General features: G+C 46.6%; 3 non-coding genes across 3 annotated transcripts; 1 reads left to right on the top strand and 2 right to left on the bottom strand.

The window, feature by feature from the left end:
* Window positions 1-13,042: 13,042 nt before the first annotated feature.
* On the top strand, window positions 13,043-13,115 carry Trnak-uuu (transfer RNA lysine (anticodon UUU)). Its single transcript has one exon. It is a non-coding gene; the product is annotated as a tRNA-Lys (tRNA).
* A 481-nt stretch (window positions 13,116-13,596) lies between these two features.
* Window positions 13,597-13,669, bottom strand: Trnak-uuu (transfer RNA lysine (anticodon UUU)). The gene has a single exon. It is a non-coding gene; the product is annotated as a tRNA-Lys (tRNA).
* Window positions 13,670-18,443: 4,774 nt separating this feature from the next.
* LOC150058505 (small nucleolar RNA SNORA48) lies at window positions 18,444-18,578 on the bottom strand. The gene has a single exon (XR_016536921.1). It is a non-coding gene; the product is annotated as a small nucleolar RNA SNORA48 (small nucleolar RNA).
* Between the last annotated feature and the right edge of the window lie 890 nt (window positions 18,579-19,468).

The raw sequence follows: 19,468 nt of genomic DNA, 5'->3' as shown, positions 1-19,468 counted from the left end.
TACAAAGCCCCAAAAGGAACAGAGACTCCTTCAGTTTTTCCCCTGCTGGACCAGACAGGAGTGTCTAAGGCTGAAGGACTAGATAAAAGACACGTGAAGTTCTGAGCCCAGGGTGTGGGGGCACAGCAGAGGGGACCAAAGGCCTGCAAGGGTGTAGAGTGCTAAGAGTACAAGCCACATCATGGCAAAACACAGGCATTCCAGATCATTAGGCAAATCCCAGAAGGAGCATCCCAGAAAAATGCTCAGAGAAACTGACTTCCCTCACCCCAGCACCCCTCCTGGGCTGTCCCTCATCCATGCATCCAGTGGAGAGAAAATGGACAAGCTGCCTCTGGCCAGGCCTGAGAGCTTCATCTAATTCACAGACACACACCCATGCCCACTCAGCATTAAGGCCAGAGCCATGGAAATCAAACCTTGGCCTCACCCACCAGTCAAAGGAGAAGCAGCCACAGCCTGGGTCCAGGGCTCCAGCTCAGAGCCACTGTCTCCTCCAAGGTTGGCTGCCAGGCAGAGCTATAAAATGTGCCTGGACTTAATTTTTCCATGGATGCAACCCCAGATGGGGCTGCCAGGCTCTAGAGGAGCTTTGATTCCAAAGGCTCATTGTCTCTGTGCCCTGGGATCCACGGTGACAGTTAGGGAGAGTATTGGAGGGTCAGGGCCATTTCCCTTTCTAAGACCTTGGGCAGGAATAGAGTAAGTTTTCATTCAAGACTGATTCGCAGCTGGAAATAAGTGCAAATTACTTACACCTGCTTGGCCATGGCCCAGACAATCAGGTAGCTTAGAGAACGAAGGAGGGGCAGCCATGGCCCACTTCTGGGAGTTTGAGTAGCTGCGTAACTCTGGGTGTAAAGAATCTCTGGTGCCTGCTGGGATCAACCAGCCCAGGGCACACAACTCCCCAACAGAGTTGGGGGGGGAGAAATCGGGCAGCCAGAGACAATAGATTCCATACCCAGCATGAATGGTGGGATTGAGCCAGGAAAGCCACAAAGACACCCAAAAGAGTGGTGCTGAGGGAAGGAAAGTTGGCTTTTAGAAACAAGAGCAATGGTAGATTTTACCTTCTTGCCTACCTACCTACACACACACTCACACACTCTCCAAGTAGGGTGTGCACAGCACTGAAGCTCATCCATGTGGTAATCTTTTTTTCCCAATCCCGGAGCCTGCCAAGCCCTTGGGCTCCCCACCCCAGCTAGGGCAGCCTCGCTTGGACTTCCAGCTGCGACGGCACCCCACCCCTCAACATCAAAGCCATCGCTGTCGCTATAGGGAACTAAAATAAAAAAAAAAAAAAAAACCGAAAGACAGTACAGGCCAGGAGGGCAAGGTCTTCCCAGTGGGCCGGGAGCGCAAGCCCCGGGTGCTTCTCCTCTTCCTCTTGCAAGCTTTTGGTCTGCCTTTGCCGCCATAGCCTTATAAGGGAGAAGCCAGCTTTGCACTCCCTGACTTAAAAACGTGCACCCCGTCCTCAGGCTGGACGCAGACTTGCCACGGCGCACGGAAGGCGCCACCCCCATCACCTCTCCTCGGGACGCATCTGGCTTTTGATCTCTCCGGCCAGCCACCCCCCAGCCTCTGCTGGCTCCTACCTCCCAGTACCCGGGAGCCGGGAAGTGTGATCCGAGGGGCGGTGGTGGGCGCGGGGCCCGGGAGGCCGGAGCGGCGGGCGCGCCGCAGGGTGAGGGGCGAGCAACCTGCAGGGCGCCGCGGGCAGCGCCCGCGCTCCCATTGTTGCACTTCCTCGACGCTGGGCTGGATGGGGCGCCTGTCCACCTCCACCGCTCGGGCTCCGCGGCTCGCGGCGGGCCTCGGGCTGCCCGCAGACCCCCGGGCAGGGCGCGCCGAGTCCTACCTGCGCGGGCTGCGGGGCTCGGCGGAGCCGGGCGTCGTGGGCGGCTCCGGGGGAGGCGGGGGGGATCCGGGCGGCCCCGGGGGCCACGCGCGCTCCACCTCCTCACCGCCGCGGCGCTCTTCGCTTTGCACCGAGCCAGGGAGCCCGGAGAGCAGCTCGGGGAATGGACCGGGGCGCCGAGAGCGCGCGCCGACTCGCGATCAGGCGACCCCGGAGACAATGGCGGGAGCAGCGGGCGAGCGGGGAGAAGCCATCTCCCGGACAGCCGGCGCACTGCACGGACGCCGCTCCGCGCGCGCCAGACGCGGCCCGGACAGCCGCCGCCACCGCCGCCGCCGCCGCCACCGCCGGCCGGAGGGAGGGCGGGGCGGGAACCCCGGCCGGCCTCCCCGCTCCCTGCCCGCCCCCTCCCCTCCTCCTCCCCTGATCGCTTCCCTTCACCCTCCCCTCCCGGATCGATCCCTCTCTCCCCTCCCCTCCTTCCTTCCCCTCCTCCTTTTCTTCCAGCCCTCGGCGCGCGGGCGTCCTGCGCTGCCCTCCCAAGCCCAAGAGCCGGGACTCCTGCTTCCCAGGAGGGAAGGGTGAGGCTGCTTGTAGGTGGTCCATACTTTTCCCTGCTGGAGCTCCCCCACCCCCACCCCGCCTTAAGTCAGGTGACAGCAAGCCAGGCCTTTGGGGACACTGGGGACTGGCCCCCTCCTCATCTTCGTGCCTTCAGACCAGAGGTGCAGGTGCAGGTGCATGCGGTGCGGGGATACACACACCTGAGGGGAGAGAGGAGGCAGAGGACCCTCCAACCCAACTAATGGGACCAAAGGAAAAAAACAAAAACTTTTAGTATGTTATATCCCAATAGTTTACTTTTGGTACCTTTTTTTGGAGCACTGATCTTGAGAACCATTTTCCTACATCTTGTGAAGATCAGAACCTGATTCTCCCTCCTCTCTCCTCTGCATCCCTACAAGGTGCTGGGGTTTCAGGATACACAGACTCCCTCAGATGGCCACAACGCCCCAGCAAAAACGCCTGTGGAAACAGCCAAGAAGTCTTCTTGCCTTGCTCCATGGGAATATTTGTTAAACGGCTGCCATTCTAATCTAATGGAGTCCGAATGATGTAGGTCTCCTAAATTTTTCCCCCTGAATATGCATGTCTGCCACAAGCACAGCCAGAATCCCTCAGGAGACGATGCGTGAAGGTCATCCTAGTGTTAGTCTCAGAGCCTGGAAAAAGACCAGGGCTGGGTAAGTGGGAATACCTAGAGGAAGCCCAATGGAAAACAGCAGGTAGCAGTATAAAAAGTGCATTCCTGGGCCATGCCTTTAAACCTACCTACTTGAGAAGCTGAGATCTGAGGATGGCAGTTGGAAGCCAGCCCAATGAAGGCAACAGAGTACTAGACCTGGATATAGACAAAGAGACCTGAGGAGTGGTGTGACCTGGCAAATTAAAGCGGGGAGGATTGGGCAAATGAAAGCTTTGTCCTCCCGATCCATGCCATCTGTCCCTTGGTTTCCTGGTGAGGACTAGCTGCTGTGGACTCATGCACAAGACTGGGTGCGGGGACGGCATTGAGGACTTGATATTGATTCTTTGGAGTCATGACCAACCAAAACTCCCTCTAAGTAGTCCTCTTCCTTTTCCTTCCCTCTGTCTAGTTTCAGATAATCACTCCTGACCATTGAGGCCTGGAGGTGGGCTGCTGCTTGCTGTTGGCCCCATGTACAGCATGGTATTCCTGGTGGCTTTCCTATTCTCTGCTGCCACACTGTTCCCTGCTTCCACTCCCCCGCCCCCACCACACACACTCACAGTGCTGGGAAGCCCGGTACCTCCCACATACTAAGCAAGTGCTCTATCACTAAGCTACACCCCCAGCCCTAATTATTTTTAAGAACTCTTCTCAAATTACCCTAAGAATAATGTGCCAGTTGCTTTCTGATAAGACCTGGCTGTCACAGGAGCGTAAACTGGGAGATGAACAAGGAAACTGAGTCTACATTCTGGCTGGGAAATCACAGAAACTCAGAACTGTGGCAGAGATGAAAGCAAGCTGATATCTAAGCATAAGAGAGACTGTATAAAGGACAGGTACTAGTGACATGCCAATAATTCAAACTACTACAGAGGCTGAGATCTGATGCTGGTGGTTCAAAGCCAGACCAGGTAGGAGAGCCTGTGAGACTCTTATCTCCAACTAACCAGCAAAAAAAAAAAAAAAAAAAAAAAGCCAGGAGTGGTGTTCAAATAGTAGAGCCCTAGCCTTGAGCTATAAAGTTCAGGAACCAGTGCCCAAGCCATGAGTTCAAGCTCCACAACTAGCACCAAAGGGGTTAAAAAGTCCAGGAGTCTTATTGCCATTAACCAGCAAAAAAGCCAGAAATAGAGGTATGGCTCAAATGGAAGAGCCTTGAGCTCTACCTTGAGCAAAAAAAGACAAGTGGGAATAAAAAGCTCAGATTCAAGTCTCTCTCTCTCTTTCTCTGTGTGTGTCTCTCTCTCATACACATACACACACACTAAAAAAATAGAATGAGAGAATATGTCAAATAAATGATATTTAACAATATATTGAATGTAGGGAGTTGGTGAGGGGAGGAATCCTGAATTATAGCCCGGTTAATCCCTTAGGAATTGGTGGCAGAGATAGTCCAGGCTAGAGATAAGAGCTGTGATAAGGCTGGACCTTGGTGTGGGTTAGCCATCATGAGTTTAAATTTGGACATGCTGGGGTTGAGTTGCCCCTGGGACTGTCAGTCACAGGTAGTAATAAAATGATGGGCTGTATGAGATCACCAAAGGGGACAGTCAGAGAAAGGAAGAGGTAGCAAAAGAAACCAGGAAGTAGCCAGAGAGATGGGGGCCTAGAGTATCTAGGGGGAGTGGGGAAAGCTTGTCAGGAAAAGGTGAAGGACAGTACAGGACAGGGAGGACACACAGGATGGAGAGGTTTGGAATGGCCAGGAAGTCTCTGGTGTCCCAAGTTTGAGAGGGAAGATCACACAAAGCAAGAAGATGAGGGCCAGGAGTTTGCCTAGTGGTAGAGTGCTTGCCTAGCATGCGCAAAGACTCAGGTTCTTAACGCCAATTAATCACTAGAAAAGGGGAAGTAGGGTGGTAGCCTTGAGCTGAAGAGCTCAGGGACAATGTCCAGGCCCTGAATTCAAGCCCCGTGACCCACACAAAAAAAAAAAAAATAGAAAGAAAGAAGAAAAAGCCAGAGTGGTTCTGTGTCTCAAGTTCAAGTGGTAGAGCCCTAGCCTTGGAAAAGCCCCAGGACAGTGTCCAGACCCTGAGTTCAAGCCCCAGAACTGGCAAAAAAAAAAAAAAAAGCAAGAGCATGAGTGAACTCTGTCCCAGGCAGGGAAGATGGACAGAGACAGGACATTCTAGGATTATCTGAATGATTATCTGGACAAGAGATACACAAACAGATGTGCTCATAAATTGGAAAATCTAGAGGCTAGACTCAGAGGACTGGCTACTACCAGTCTCTAGACAATGTGTTAATAGAGAAGGCCTAAAAGGGGGTTGAAAAAGAGAAACTTGAGGTTTAAACAGCCACAGAAAACAATGAGGGGATGGAGGTGTAGCTCAGTGGCAGTTTGGGAGAAGGCCTGGGTTAAATCCCCAGTACTTGATTTACAAAAAAGGTCAGAGGCAAGACGATTACAGGAAGTGGAATTAGCAGAGTGTGGATAACAGCTAGAACTGGCTAGAATAGTAGTAGGTCATGGCTTCAAGCAGAACGTTGATTTGCAGGCATCCCAAGGACAATGTAGAATGTTAGGTAAGAGTCCCCTGGGGTAAGTGAAACAGAAAAGGCTGATAATATACCCCCATCCCACTTGAGTAAGAGTAAGGGTGAGGTGTTGGAATTCTGGCTTTGAGCTCTAGCTCAGGTTTTGGTGCTCTACTACTTGAGCCATAGGTCTATTTGTGACTTTTTTCTTTTTTGCCAGTCTGGGCTTGAGCTCAGGGCCTGAGCACTGTCCTCGGACTTTCTCATGGCTAGGGCTCTACCACTTGAACCACAGCACCACTTCTGGCTTTTTTCTATGTATGTGGTACTGAGGAATCAAACCCGGGTCTTCATGCATGCTAGACAAGCACTCTACAACTAGGTCACTAGGCCAAACTCCTGGCCCCTATTTGTGACTTTTTTTTTTTTGCCAGTCCTGGGACTTGAACTCAGGGCTTGAGCACTGAGCACTGTCCTTGGATTTTTTTTTTCCTCAAGGCTAGAGCTCTACCATTTGAGCCACAGCACAATTTCTGGCTTTTTCTATGTATGTGGTACCGAGGAATCAAACCTGGGTCTTCGTGAATGCTAGACAAGCACTCTACCACTAGGCCAAACTCCCAGCCCTATTTGTGACTTTTTGGTGGTTAATTGGACACAAGAGTTTCACAGACTTTTCTGTGTTTGCTTAAAACTTCCATGCTCCATATTTTTAGCGACCTTACTAAATAGGATTACAGGTGTGAGCCACCAATGCCTACCCTTGAAAGTTCAAATTCCTAGCCAGGTGTTGGCTCATACTTGTAATCCTAACTATGCAGGAGGCTGAGATCTGAGGATTGCAGTTCAAAGCCAGCCTAGGCAGGAAAGTCCATGAGTCATTTATCTCCAGTTAATCACCACAATGTTGGAAGTGGTGAGTTCTCCCAGGACAAGCATGCACACACACACACAATTCAAACTTCTGAAGAAAGCCCTGTCACAATTACCTCTTGCTTTTCTTTCTAACATCAATCAACAAGGACTTCATCCTGTTCATTTTGTTTATCTTTGTCTCCCTAGACCAACAACTGACCATTAATATTCAATCAACCTGAATATTTGAGTGAATAATCTCCCACATTACAATGCAAATGCTACACTTCAATTTTATTGAGCTCTTTGCAGATTCTATGACAATATTCTCACCCAGGGAGGGAGGGGCCTTTCTATAAGCTCCCCCTCAGTTCAGGAACGGGTCCTCCCACCCTGCTCCCCCATCCCTACCTCTGTTCATTTCACTTTGCGTCACTGACTTAAGGGAAGAGTATCAGATGCCTGGCAGGTGAGACACACGTGCTTCTCATTGGCTCTCCACGGCTGTCTGCTTGTATTGATAATCCTTTTTTTTTTTTTTTTTTTAACAGCCTTGGGACATAAACTCAGGGCCTGGCCATTGTCCCTGAGCTTCTTCTGCTCAAGGCTAGCATTCTACCACTTGAGCCACAGTGCCACCTCAGGCTTTTCCTGTGTATGTAGTACTAAGGAATCGAACCCGAGGTTTCATGCATGCTAGGCAAGCACTCTACCCTGTATTGATAACCTTGTATGGCCCAAATTATGGATGATATCATAAGCATCTAAATGGTCCTTGGCAGAAAGAGAAGATTCTTCATTCACCCCTGGAAGGAAGAACAACCTCCTGAGAGAGGAAATGGTCACTTACTAGTTTCTGTGATCTGAGGATGTGGTCTGTTACAAGATGAAAGGATTCTGCAGATGTGATTAGCTAAAGACCTGGAGATTAGCCTGGGTTATCCAGATGGACCCTATTTAATCATACCAGCCTTTAGAGACTTTGTGTGTGTGTTAGTTGTGGGGCTTGGACTCTGGGCCTGGACTCTGTCCCTGAGCTCTTCAGCACAAGGCTATCACCCTACCCATTGAGCCACAGTGCCACTTCAGTTTTCTAGTGGTTATTTGGAGATAAAAGTCTCATTGTTTAGTGCCCTGGCTGGCTTTGAACCTCGATCCTCAGATTTCAGCCTCCTGAATAGCTAGGATTATAGGCATAAACCACCATGCCTGACAAAGTGGAGACTCTTATTTGACACCACTGGTGGCTCAGTCATGTAACCTTAGCTACTCAGGAGGCTGAGATCTGAGAATTGCAGGTCAAGGCCAAACAGGAGAAGAAAAATCCAGGAGATGCTTATCTCCAATTAACCACCAGAAAGCCAAACATGCAGGTGCAGTTCCAGTCGTAGAACACTGTCCTTGAGCAAAAAAGCTAAGGGATAATGCCCAGGCCTTTATTTCAAGCCCTAGTACCAACACACACACACACACACACACACACACACACACACACACACACACACACACACACACACAATCTTTACTATAAGCCAGAGAGAGATGAGATGGAAGAATGCAGGGGACTCACACCTGTAATTCGAGCTACTCAGAAGCTGGAGACTTGAGTTTTGCGATTCAAAGCTAGCCCAGGCAGAAAAGTCCCTATGAGACTCCAACTGACCAGTCAAAAACCAGTATCAGGACTGTAGCTCAACGTGGTAGAATGCCAGCTCTGAACAAAAGAGCTCAGAGACAGGGCCCAGGCCCTGTGATTCTCACCCACACACACACAAAAAAAGTGTAGCACTTAGGTGTTAGGCACATCTGTTCAAACCTACCTGTGTTAAAAGAATTAGTAAAATAAGCTTAAGAGAACTAGCAGCTCAAATATACAGTCTGAGGGTTTAGCCTGCTCTCTAATGGCCAGACTGAATTTATGTCAAAATGTAGTGTTTTCTGCATTCAAGTTGTTGGATGGAGGTTCTGAATCAAGGAATGTTACCATCCTCAAAAACAAGGAAGAGATTTCACCTTGGTTTATGTGAGCAGGTGTGTCTAACCTCTAAGACTCATAAAATGCAACTAGGCACCCTGCAATAATTGTATCTCCAACATTGATAGCTGAAAGTCTGTACCTTTTACTACCATCTACCATTTCTTCGAGCTTCCAAATGGAACAGCCCTGCTGACGCTTGGACTCATCGTGGACTTCTGACCCACAGGACTGAAGGTAACAAATTTGTATTGTCTCCAATGTGCTAAATTTGGGATGATTTGTGCAGCAGTCATAATAAATGAATAAACCCCAGAATTAGGTTTCCAGGAAATTTCCCTACAGGGATCTCCTAAGAGAGCCTACACATAGCTCCCTGGGCCATGACACTAGTTGTGGGTGTTGTAATGGGTTGTGTGCAGTTTCCTTAGCTGGGAGGGGAGAAGTGGTACTATTGCTCCACTTCTTGAGTTTAAGCCCCAAGACTGGCAAAAAAAAAAAAAAGTGTAAAAAAATAAGCCGGGGGCTGGGAAGGTAGCTTAACGATAGACTGCTTGCCTTGCATGCATGAAGCCCTGGGTTTGATTCCTCAGTTCCACATACACAGAAAAAGCCTGAAGTGGCACACTGTAGCTCAAGATGGCAGAGTGCTAGCCTTAAGCAAAAGAAGCTCAGACCGTGAGTTCAAGCCTCAGGACTGACAAAAAAATAAAAATAAAAAATAAAAAAGTCAGCCTCTGGCCAGATGCTAATATCCCCCCGCCCCCGAAAAAAATAAACTGGGCATGGTGGCTCCCACCTATGATCTTAACTACTCAGGAGGCTGAGATCGGATTGTTCAAAGCCAGTGTGGGCACTACAAAGATTCTTATCTCTAATTAATCACTAGAAAAACGGAAGTGGGGGCTGTGGCTCAAGCATAGCCTTGAGCTGAATTGCTCAGGGACAGCCCCCAGGCCCAGAGTTCAAGCCCCATGATTGCCCCCCCACCAAAAAAAATAGCCAACAAGTGGAAACAGGTAAGTACCCACCAACAGATGAATGGATAGAAGAAATGTGGCACATATAGTGTGGAATACTATTCAGCCCTAAAAATAAAGGAAACTGGGCTGGGAGTTGGCTTAATGGTAGAGTGCTTGCCTAGCATGCACAAAGACCCAGGTTTGATTCCTCGGTACCACATACATAGAAAAAGCCAGAAATTGTGCTGTGGCTCAAGTGGTAGAACTCTAGCCTTGAGGAAAAAAAATCCAAAGACAGTGCTCAGTGCTCAAGCCCTGAGTTCAAGCCCCAGGACTGGCAAAAAAAAAAAAAAAAAAGTCACAAATAGGGGCCAGGTGTTTGGCCTAGTGACCTAGTGGTAGAGTGCTTGCCTAGCATGCATGAAGACCCAGGTTTGATTCCTCGGTACCACATACATAGCAAAAAGCCGAAGTAGTGCTGTGGCTCAAGTGGTAGAGCTCTAGCCTTGAGAAAGTCCAAGGACAGTGCTCAAGCCCTGAGCCCAAGCCCAGGACTGGCAAAAAAAAAAAAAAAAAAACCCAAAAAACAAAAAACAACAACAACAAAAAAAAAACAACAAAAATAAAGGAAACTGCTGAGCATCAGTGGCTCAGACCTGTAATTCTAGCTACTTAAGAGTTTGAGATCAGAGGATAATGGTTCAAAGCCAACACATGCAGGAAAGTCCTATGAGACTCTTAATCTCTGATTAACCAACAACAACAAAAACAACCCAGAAATGATACTCTGGCTCAAGTGGTAGAGCACTAGGCTTGAGTGAAAGTGCTTGGGGAAAGCCTGCCTTGTGCAACTTCATCCATGAACCTGGAGTAAAATAAATCAGATGCAGAAAGACACATACTATATGGTCTTACTTACGCAGAATTCACAGAGTCAGGGGGCATTGTTATGGCCTCTGGCAGTTAGTGAGGGAAATAAATATAATCTTCTAAGTATGAATGTTTGGGATTTAATTATTGTAACAATGTTGCTTTATATAAGAGTATAGAAGCTGGGTGCTGGTGACTCATACCTGTATTCAGGAGGCTGAGATCTGAGGATCCTGGTTCAAGCTAGCCCAGGCAGGAAAGTCCCTAGGAGATTCTTATCTCCAATTAACCACTCAAAAACCAGTAATAGAGCTGAAGCCCAAAGTGGTAGAGTTCCAGCTCTGATCAAAAGAGCTCAGGCATAGCACCCAGGCTCTGAGTTCAAGTGTTATGAGCCACAAAAAAAGAAAGAAAGAAAGAGTGTTATGCACATCTGTTCAAACATACCTGTGTTAAAAGAAATAGCAAAATAAGTTTAAGAACTAGCAGTTCAAATATACCATCTGGGGGTTTAGCCTGCTCTCTAGTGGCCAGATTGAGTTCAACAGTTTGTGTCAAAGGACAAGTTTCAGAAAGCAATTCAGGAACAGCAAAAAGACATCATTTATTGAGTACCTCCTGTTTGCACAGCAGAGAGGTAGGCACACAGTCAAAGCAGAAAGCAGTGAATCTGAGAGGGAACCATAGGGAGGGCTGGTATATTTAGAAGATGTTGTGTGATATTACCTGGTTGGAGTGCAGGGAGGTAGAAAAAGGGCCAAATTGTAGCTTAGATCTGTTTAAGGAGAATAATTATTTTATCTTATGGGGAAAAGTATGAGAGTTGTCTTAGAAGCCACGTGCCCCCCCTTCAGTGTGTGTGTGTGTGTGTGTGTGTATGTGTGTGTGTGTGTGTGTGTGTGTGTGTGTGTAAGTCCTGGGGCTTGAACTGGGGATTGGCAGGGTGCTGTCCATTAGCCTTTTTTGATCAAGGCTAGTACTCTACCACTTGAACCACAGATCCACTTCTGGCTTTCTGGTGATTAAAGATAACAGTCTTGTAGACTTATCTGCCTGGGAGGGAGGACTGGTTTCTAATCACAGTCCTCAAATCCTAGCCTCGCTTGAGTAGCTAAGATTACATGTCGAGCCACTGGTGTCTGGCAGTTTCCATTTTTTTTTTTTTTTTTGTCTATTGTGGGACTTAAACTGTGAGCCTGGGTGTCATCTCTGAGCTCTTCAGCTCAAGGCTACCACCCTACCCTTTGAGCCACAGCACCACTTCCAGTTTTCTGGTGGTTACTTAGAAATGAGAGTCTTATGGACTTTAGTGTCCAGGCTGGCTTTGAACTGCAATCCTCAGATCTCAGCCTCCTGGACTTTTCCTCCTTTTAATTAAAAAAGAAAAAAAGCCAGTCATGGACCTTGAACTCAGGGCCTAAGTACTGTCCTTGAGCTTTCTCAAAGCTAGAGCTCTACCACTTGAGCCACAGCACCACTTCCAACTTTTTCCTATGTATGTATGCGGTACCAAGAACGGGGGGGTCTTCCTGCCTGCTAGGCAAGCATTCTACCACTAGATCAAACTCCTGGCCCAGTTTCCCTCTTTTTATCCGTGAAAACCTAAGCCTATTCAGCATCCTTAAGTTTGGTGGTCTTTGTTCTAAAAGAACCACACAATTGTAGGAAACGAAAATTCCTCCCCCTGAGGCTGAGTTATTTTTTCATTGTGTTCAGAAGTTCTCAGAAACAAAAAGTGAATTCCCTTATCACTCTTTGAAATTTCATCATTCTGTGTTGTTGCACGCCCTGTGAGTCAGGGTTGGTGAACTGGTTTTAGAAAAAGTAGGTTGATTTGCAGGCTTTACTTAACACTCCATGTTCCACTGCTGGTGGGCATAAGCTATATTACAATTGAAAGGATTCTTGTGAGCACATATTAAAAACGGTTACTTACTTGTTCATTCCTGAAAGGAGGAGGAAAAGACAAAATCAAAATCTAAAATCAAAATTCCTATAGTGTAAATTCAGACGGGCCTCTCCACAGCCACTCCTGTTTACCTACAATGGGTGCCCCCCTTTCAGGAATCAAATGTCTTTTCTTCTTCCTCTGGTGAATGGCAGTGTTATTTTCCTTAAAGGAGTGGTAGTGGAGGAAATAAAGCTTTCATCAGACTTAATTAAGAGGCTGTCTCCTGGGATAGTGATAGGAGAAAAAAAGTGTAACTGAAAAGTGCACTGGACACATGGCTCTTGCTTGTAATCCTAGCTACTCAGGAGGCTGGGATCTGAGAATCTTGGTTCAAAGCTAGCACAGCCACTAAAGTCAGTGAGACTTTTATCTCCAATCAACCACTAGAAAACCAGAAGTGGCTGTGTGACTCAAGGGGTAGGGCAGTAGCCTTGACCTGTAAGAGCTCAGGCACAGCAGAGCCCAAGCTCAGAGTTCAAACCCCAGGGCCACAAAAATAAATAAATAAATAAATAAATTAATTAATTAAAAAAAAAAAGATAGTGCAGCCCTGCCTTTGAAGTCTCAGTCTCCTGTAACTTACTATTATTAATTTCACTTCAGAGAATTTAGTTGGTATTGGTAATTAAACAAGCAAAATGAAGGCATGTCAGAAAATAAATGCATTAAGTGAGTGCAATTTTAAAAAGTTAGAGAAATATTATTTTACTTTATTCAATTAAGAAAATACTTTGAATCTAACCGAAAAGCAGAATTTAGTGAGGAGCAAACAAGTCATCATTTATATCAAGTAAACAAAAGCAGAGACCCACAGTAGAGCGCCCGGATAGCTCAGTCGGTAGAGCATCAGACTTTTAATCTGAGGGTCCAGGGTTCAAGTCCCTGTTCGGGCGTGTCCGCTTTTTCTTTTCAAACGGTGTTTATCGGCCAGCACACTAGGGTCAGGATTTAAGGTTACGGGGAGTACATCTCAAAATATAAAGGTTGGTTCACTTGGAGTTGATTGCAGACTATGCTACGTTCCTTCTTAAAGGGGAAGAGAAGGTGATTGCAGGAAGCCATTTCATTCTTGGCGGGCTCCGAAGCCTTGTAGGCGTGGCACCCATGCCAGGGAGGAATTTGTTTCTTCGGATTGCTCAAACAAAAATCTGGAAAATAAGAAACTGGAATAAGAAACCCACATTCTTCCGCACTCTCATTTCCAACCCCCTCCCCCGACATAAACATATTACGCAGGAATAACGTATATCAATTAATTTTTTGATAAGTATTGCAAAGGGACGCAGACATTAGTATTTAGTTAGAAATGTGTAAAAATGTTGGTTGTTGAAAGACAAAAACAAAATGACGAAAAGAAACAAGAGGAAAACAAAGCGCCCGAACAGGGACTTGAACCCTGGACCCTCAGATTAAAAGTCTGATGCTCTACCGACTGAGCTATCCGGGCTCTTGCGAGAACCCGTCTCGCTCTAAAGCTCTTTAAGTATAAGGAAACGTTGCGTAATGGGGCCCGCAGAGGATTCCAGCGCAGAATCTGTACCTTTTCCTATCTTTCACCAGCTCGGTCCAAATCACAAAATCAATTTACACGTACTTGCTTCATCCTTAGCCAGACGTCTTTGGTATGTCATCTAAACAGATCCAGGCTTGCAGCCGTGATCTGGGGCCTATTTTTACCGTTGATCACCATGGACTCCGCATTGCAAAGCCGGTAACCCGACAGGGCAGACGTCTAAGAGAAACGACCAATAGTCCTGTTCTGAAGCTATTTGCACTTAGATTATCGTGTAGGTCATTTGGAGGCATCTCAAGTCATTTTGGGTGGCCCAAGCACCTGTCTGGCCTTGGGAGCAGAATCCCTGAGAAGCCCAGGGAGCCCGAGAGCAGCCTGGAGGCCCCTGGATCCGCCCCTCTTGACCCCCAGGCCCTTCCCGTCCGCAGCCGTGGGTAACCTGAACACCGCCAAGAAGCTGGGTCAGAGCTACTCCCCGCAAGACCTTGAGATTTCCTAAACAATTGAATTGGAAATGATGTAAGTGCCCATACAAATAAATCGGCCTTTACATGAACTTGTTATGCTGCCATTCATAGCATTACAGAATATGAAAATATTCTGTATATTCAAAATATTTTTTTTCTTTTTAGGCATTTTCAAGGAAAACCAAACAGTGGCTCAAGTGGTAAAGCACTACTCTTCAGCAAGAAGACTCAGAGACAGCGCCCAGTTTAAGTTTTAGGACTGGCACAAGTGTGGGGGGGGATGGAGGGAGAGAGGAGATGAGGGAGAGGGGGAAGAGGTAGAGGGAGAGCAACTATAGCTTTGAGCAAAAAACTTAGGGACAGTGCATAGGCCTTAAGACTGGCATACATACACTCAAGAGCAAACAAGGAAACAAAAATATGTGAAACACATTGAAAAGGTAAATACAGCTATCAGAGACTGGGCTCTGAAGGCCAGTGCCCTAGGTGAATCCTGTTTACCACTGTGTAATCCCTCAGCATATAATATTCAGAACCATGACTGATACATAATAAATGTGATCCTAAGAAGACATTATGACAAAGACTGGAGACTATCCAGCACTTCAACAAAGAATTAATGTAACTGACTTGACATGGAGGGAGATATAGAGACTTGTGAAAGCTGATAAAATTAGGTTAATCTCAGGCAAGAGGAAGAACTTTACTCCCTATTAAAACTTTGACACATTAATATTCCAGCTTCCTACTCAAAGGACACACATTTGTTCTATTAAAAACAACAGTAAGGGTTATCACAAGTAAACATTCTGAACAAGAATTACACCCAGACCATATACATAGGAAAAGCTGGAAGTGGTGCTGTGGCTCAAAAGGAAGAGCGCTAGCCTTGAGAATGCTCAGGCCCTAAGTTTAAGCCCTATGCCTGGCCAAAAAAAAAAAAAAATGCACCCAAGGAAATTCTATCAGGGCTAATGTAGAATGGATTCTAAAACTGGCTGTGTGTAGGTGGGATGCTGAGAAGTAATATTTGATGGCCTTCTATTTGCTCAGAATCCTTTGATTTTTTTTCTACTATGTATTGAATAACACTTGGAATTTTTTATAGCAGCTTTTAAAATAAGCTTTGAATATATACACATTCAGAATCCTCCAAAATTTTCCCCCACTTTTGTTTGGCTAGCATTCCAAACTAGTACCCCATCCAATAGAAACAGAATTCAAGCCATGTATGTAAGTAGACATTTTCTAGTAATCACATTTAAGAAAGGAAAAAGAAACTCCTGAAATCAATTTTAATAATATTTTATTCAACTCAGTATATCCAAATATCTTTTAACCAACAACCATTATAAAAATATCATAGATATTTTACTTTTTTTCAGTCTACAAAGTCTTTGAAATCTGATGTGCATTTTATACTCAGAAAACATGTCAGTTTGGACAAACCACATTTCAAGCTAATATACTAGTGTGGTTCAACATTCTGTCTTAGTCCTACATTAGTTTGCATAAACCGATGCTTCAATGTGAAATCTTGACTTTCTTTTTCGCCAGTTCTGGGCTTGAGCTCAGGGCCTGAGCACTGTCCTTGGACTTTCTCATGGCTAGAGCTCGACCACTTGAGCCTCAGCACCACTTCCGGCTTTTTTCTATGTGTGTGGTACTGAGGAATTGAACCCGGATCTTCGTGCATGCTAGGCAAGCACTCTATCACTAGACCAAACTCTTGGCCCTTGACTTTCTTATAAATCTACATCATTCTTTTTTTTTTTTTTCCTTGCCAGTCCTGGGGCTTGAACTCAGAGCCTGAGCACTGTCCTTGGCCTTTCTGAAGGCTAGAGCTCTACTACTTTAGCCACAGCACCACTTACAGCTTTTTCTGTATACATAGCAACGAGGAATTGAACCAGGGTGTTAATGCATGCTTAGGCAAGCACTCTACCAGTAGGCCAAACTCATGGCCACTACACATCATTCTTCTCCCTGACTTAAGTCATACCATTTCTTCCTTCAATCCCCTTCTCCCATTCAGCTTCATTTTTTTTTTAAGACTTCACTCCAATTATACTTCTTTTACAAAACCTTAAATGATCATGTTAAACAGGAAATTAAGTTTCATTCAAGAGCTGTAGACCAAAGCTGGGTGCTGGTGGCTCATGCCTGTAATCCCAGCTACTCTATAGGCTGTGATCTGAGGACAGACATTCAAAGCCAGCCTGTGCAGGAAAGTCTGTGAGACTCTTATCTTCAATGGACTACTAAAAAGCCAGAATTGAAGCTGTGGCTCAAGTGTTTCTTTTTTGTTTGTTTGTTTTTTTGGCTAGGCCTGGGCTTGAGCTCAGGGCTTGAGCACTGTCCTTGGACTTTGTCAAGGGTAGAGCTCTACCACTTGAGCCTTAGCATGACTTCTGGCTTTTTCCTATGTAGGTGGTACCGAGGAATAGAACCTGGGTCTTGGTACATGCTAGGCAAGCACTCTACCACTAGGCCAAACTCCCAGCCACAAGGCTCAAGTGTTAAAGCACCAGCTTTGAAATAGCGAAGGGCCTGGGCACTATTCCTGATCTTTCTAGCTCAAGGCTAGTGCTACACCAGTTTTAGCTTTCAAAGGTTTATTCCTAGATGAGTGTTTCATAGGACTTTCCTGTCCAGGTTGGCTTTGAATCATGATCCTCAGATCTCAGCCTCCTCAGTAGCTAGGATTATAAACATAAGCCAACGATACTTAGCTGTCGATCTTTTTTTTTTTCCAGTCCTGGGGTTTGAACTCAGGGCCTGAGCACAGTCCTTGGGCTTTTTCCTCAAGGTTAGCACTTTGTCACTTGAGCCACAGCACCATTTCTGGCTTTTTTCTAGGTATGTGATACTGAGGAATTGAACCCAGGTTTTCGTGCAAGCTAGGCAAGCACTATAACTAAGCCAAACTCCGAGCTGTTGATCAATTTAAAAATGCACAAACCGAAGAGGATATTGTCTTGACATTCTAGTGGAACCTGAGAAGCTCATCAATTATTGCACTTTCACTGACAGTCTGACTTCTCCACTAGCTTGATTCCAGGTCTTGTTTTGGAAGCCTCTGGCTTGGTGCTTGGCATACAGTCTGACTTCTCCACTAGCTAGATTCCAGGTCTTGTTTTGGAAGCTTCTGGCTTGGTGCTTGGCATATAGGTGTTCAGCAAACACTTGTAAATTCTAAACAAACTGAACTATCTGGGGCTGCATTATGAATGCAGGACTCTAGGAGACAATAGAAAAGTACATGAAATAACCAGTTATAACTAAAAAGATACAGATTCCTGCTTACGAATTAAGTGCCAGAGCCAGCCAGCAGCAAACGGGGGTTCCTGACTTAGGGGATAGGGACTTGGAAAAGAAAAAGCAGACAAGAGAAAGATGGGGTCGAGAGGTCTACAGCTCAAGTCAGGAGCCCAAATCTGCAGAGCCTAGGGCTATAAGCTTAAGACTGTAGCCTCATTTATTTCTTTGTTCCAATCTTAAATACTTTTCTTAAAGTCTTAAAGAAGTTCTTTTTTGAGCAACACAAAAGGAAGTGGGGTTTTTTTTTGTTATTGTTTGCCAGTCCAGGGGCTTGAACTTGGCCTGAGGACTGTCCCTGAGCTGGAGCTCAAGGCTACCACATTATCCCTGGGCCTGGGTCTTGTTCTTGAGCTCTTCAGCTCAAGGCTACCACCCTACCCTTGAGCCAAGCCCCACTTCCCGTTTTCTAGAGGTTAATTGGAGTCTCAGGTCCTTTTGTGCCTGGGCTGGCTTTGAACCTTGATCCTCAGATCTCAGCCTCCTGAGTAGCTAGGATTATAGTCGTGAGCCACCGTGCCCAGCTCCTTGGACACCTTTTGCTCAAGTAGTGCTCTAACACTTGAGCCACAGCAGTTTCCAGCTCTTTTCTGAATATGTGGTATTGAGGAATTGAATCTAGGGCTTCATGCATTATAGGCAAGCACTCTACCACTAGGCTATGCTCCTGGTCCCAAAGAAAAGATCTTTGTATGTGCCAGTACTAAGGACTAAAGTCAGGGTTTTGTACACTGTCTAGCTTTGTCCCTCAAGGATGGTGCTGTATCACTTGAACCACAGCTCCCTTCTGGGTTAATTGGAGATTAAGAATCTCCAGATTTGCCTGCCCAGGCTGGCTTTTAGCTCAGCCTCTTGAGTAGCTAAGATTACAAGGTCTGAGCTACCAGCACCCAGCCGTGGCTGATTTTTTGTAGCTTTTTTTTTTTTTTTTTTAAAATATGAACCAGGCATAGGCATAGATCAAAAGCTATGCTGGGGAAAACATGAAATTGCTTTACTCCTGGGCAATACAAGATGAACATCATGAAAATGATGCCACTTTGCCCTAAACAGGGCCTCAGAACTCTGAATCTTAGAGTGTGAACGTGAAGGTAGATGTTGTCCGATTTTCCTTACTGTGGTTATGAATGTCTTGAAACACATTTTAAAAACAGAACAGTAACTGTGTATAAGATAGTAACCAGGGTGGAAATGGGACTCTCTCACACACTTAAATACTGAGGGGGTTTTGTCCTGTAGAGAGAGAGAGAGAGGGTTGGGGAGAAAAAGGGATGTTTGTCTTCAAGACCTAGACCAATCTACAACATTTTTTCAGGTAATCCTCAAACTTAGAATTGTAAGGAAAATGGAGTAGCATGGAAAAGGAACAGGCCTGCCTCTATCCTCAACAGGCGAAGGGCACAGACCTTCCCACGGGATTGGAGGCTGTGCTAGGGACTGGATTGGAGCATAGGCTTAGATAGGGCTTAAGGAGGAGGCCCCCAGAGGAATGCTCTTCCTGGGGTGTGGGGGCTCTTATCCCCAAGTGATCAAGGTCAAGGTCCTGAGCATGCACGCACCTGCTGCTTTGCTTGACCCTGGGTAACAAGACAGGACTCAGTCCTTCAATGATCATCCTGCAATAAATGAAATACTGGGGGGGGGGGGAGCAGTCCCGTTCGGACCTGCAGCGTGTGGCAGACAAGGGTGGGTGGTCCCAGGAGCGCTTATATAAACAATGCATGAGGAGATGAGAAGACCTGGCAAGGAGATCCAGTGACTTGTGCCTGGCGCTTTTTTACCACCTATCTCGTGAACCGTTTGCAAACTCCAAAGTCGTCTCCTCTCCAGAAAGCAAGGCCCAGGGCGCCCGGGGGAGAAGGGACACACGAGGACACAGAGGCGGTGGCGAGGGAGCGGTGCTGTCCGGGAGAACAACGGCGGGCGGGGTGCGGGCAAGCTCGGCCCC

This window comes from Megascapheus bottae, chromosome 10 (assembly GCF_031878675.1).
Source record: "Megascapheus bottae isolate mThoBot1 chromosome 10, mThoBot2.hap1, whole genome shotgun sequence".
In the NCBI taxonomy this organism is placed as follows: Eukaryota; Metazoa; Chordata; class Mammalia; order Rodentia; family Geomyidae; genus Megascapheus; species Megascapheus bottae.
The sequence above is the reverse complement of the archived record's forward strand: the minus strand, read 5'-3'. Positions and strand labels throughout refer to the sequence as shown.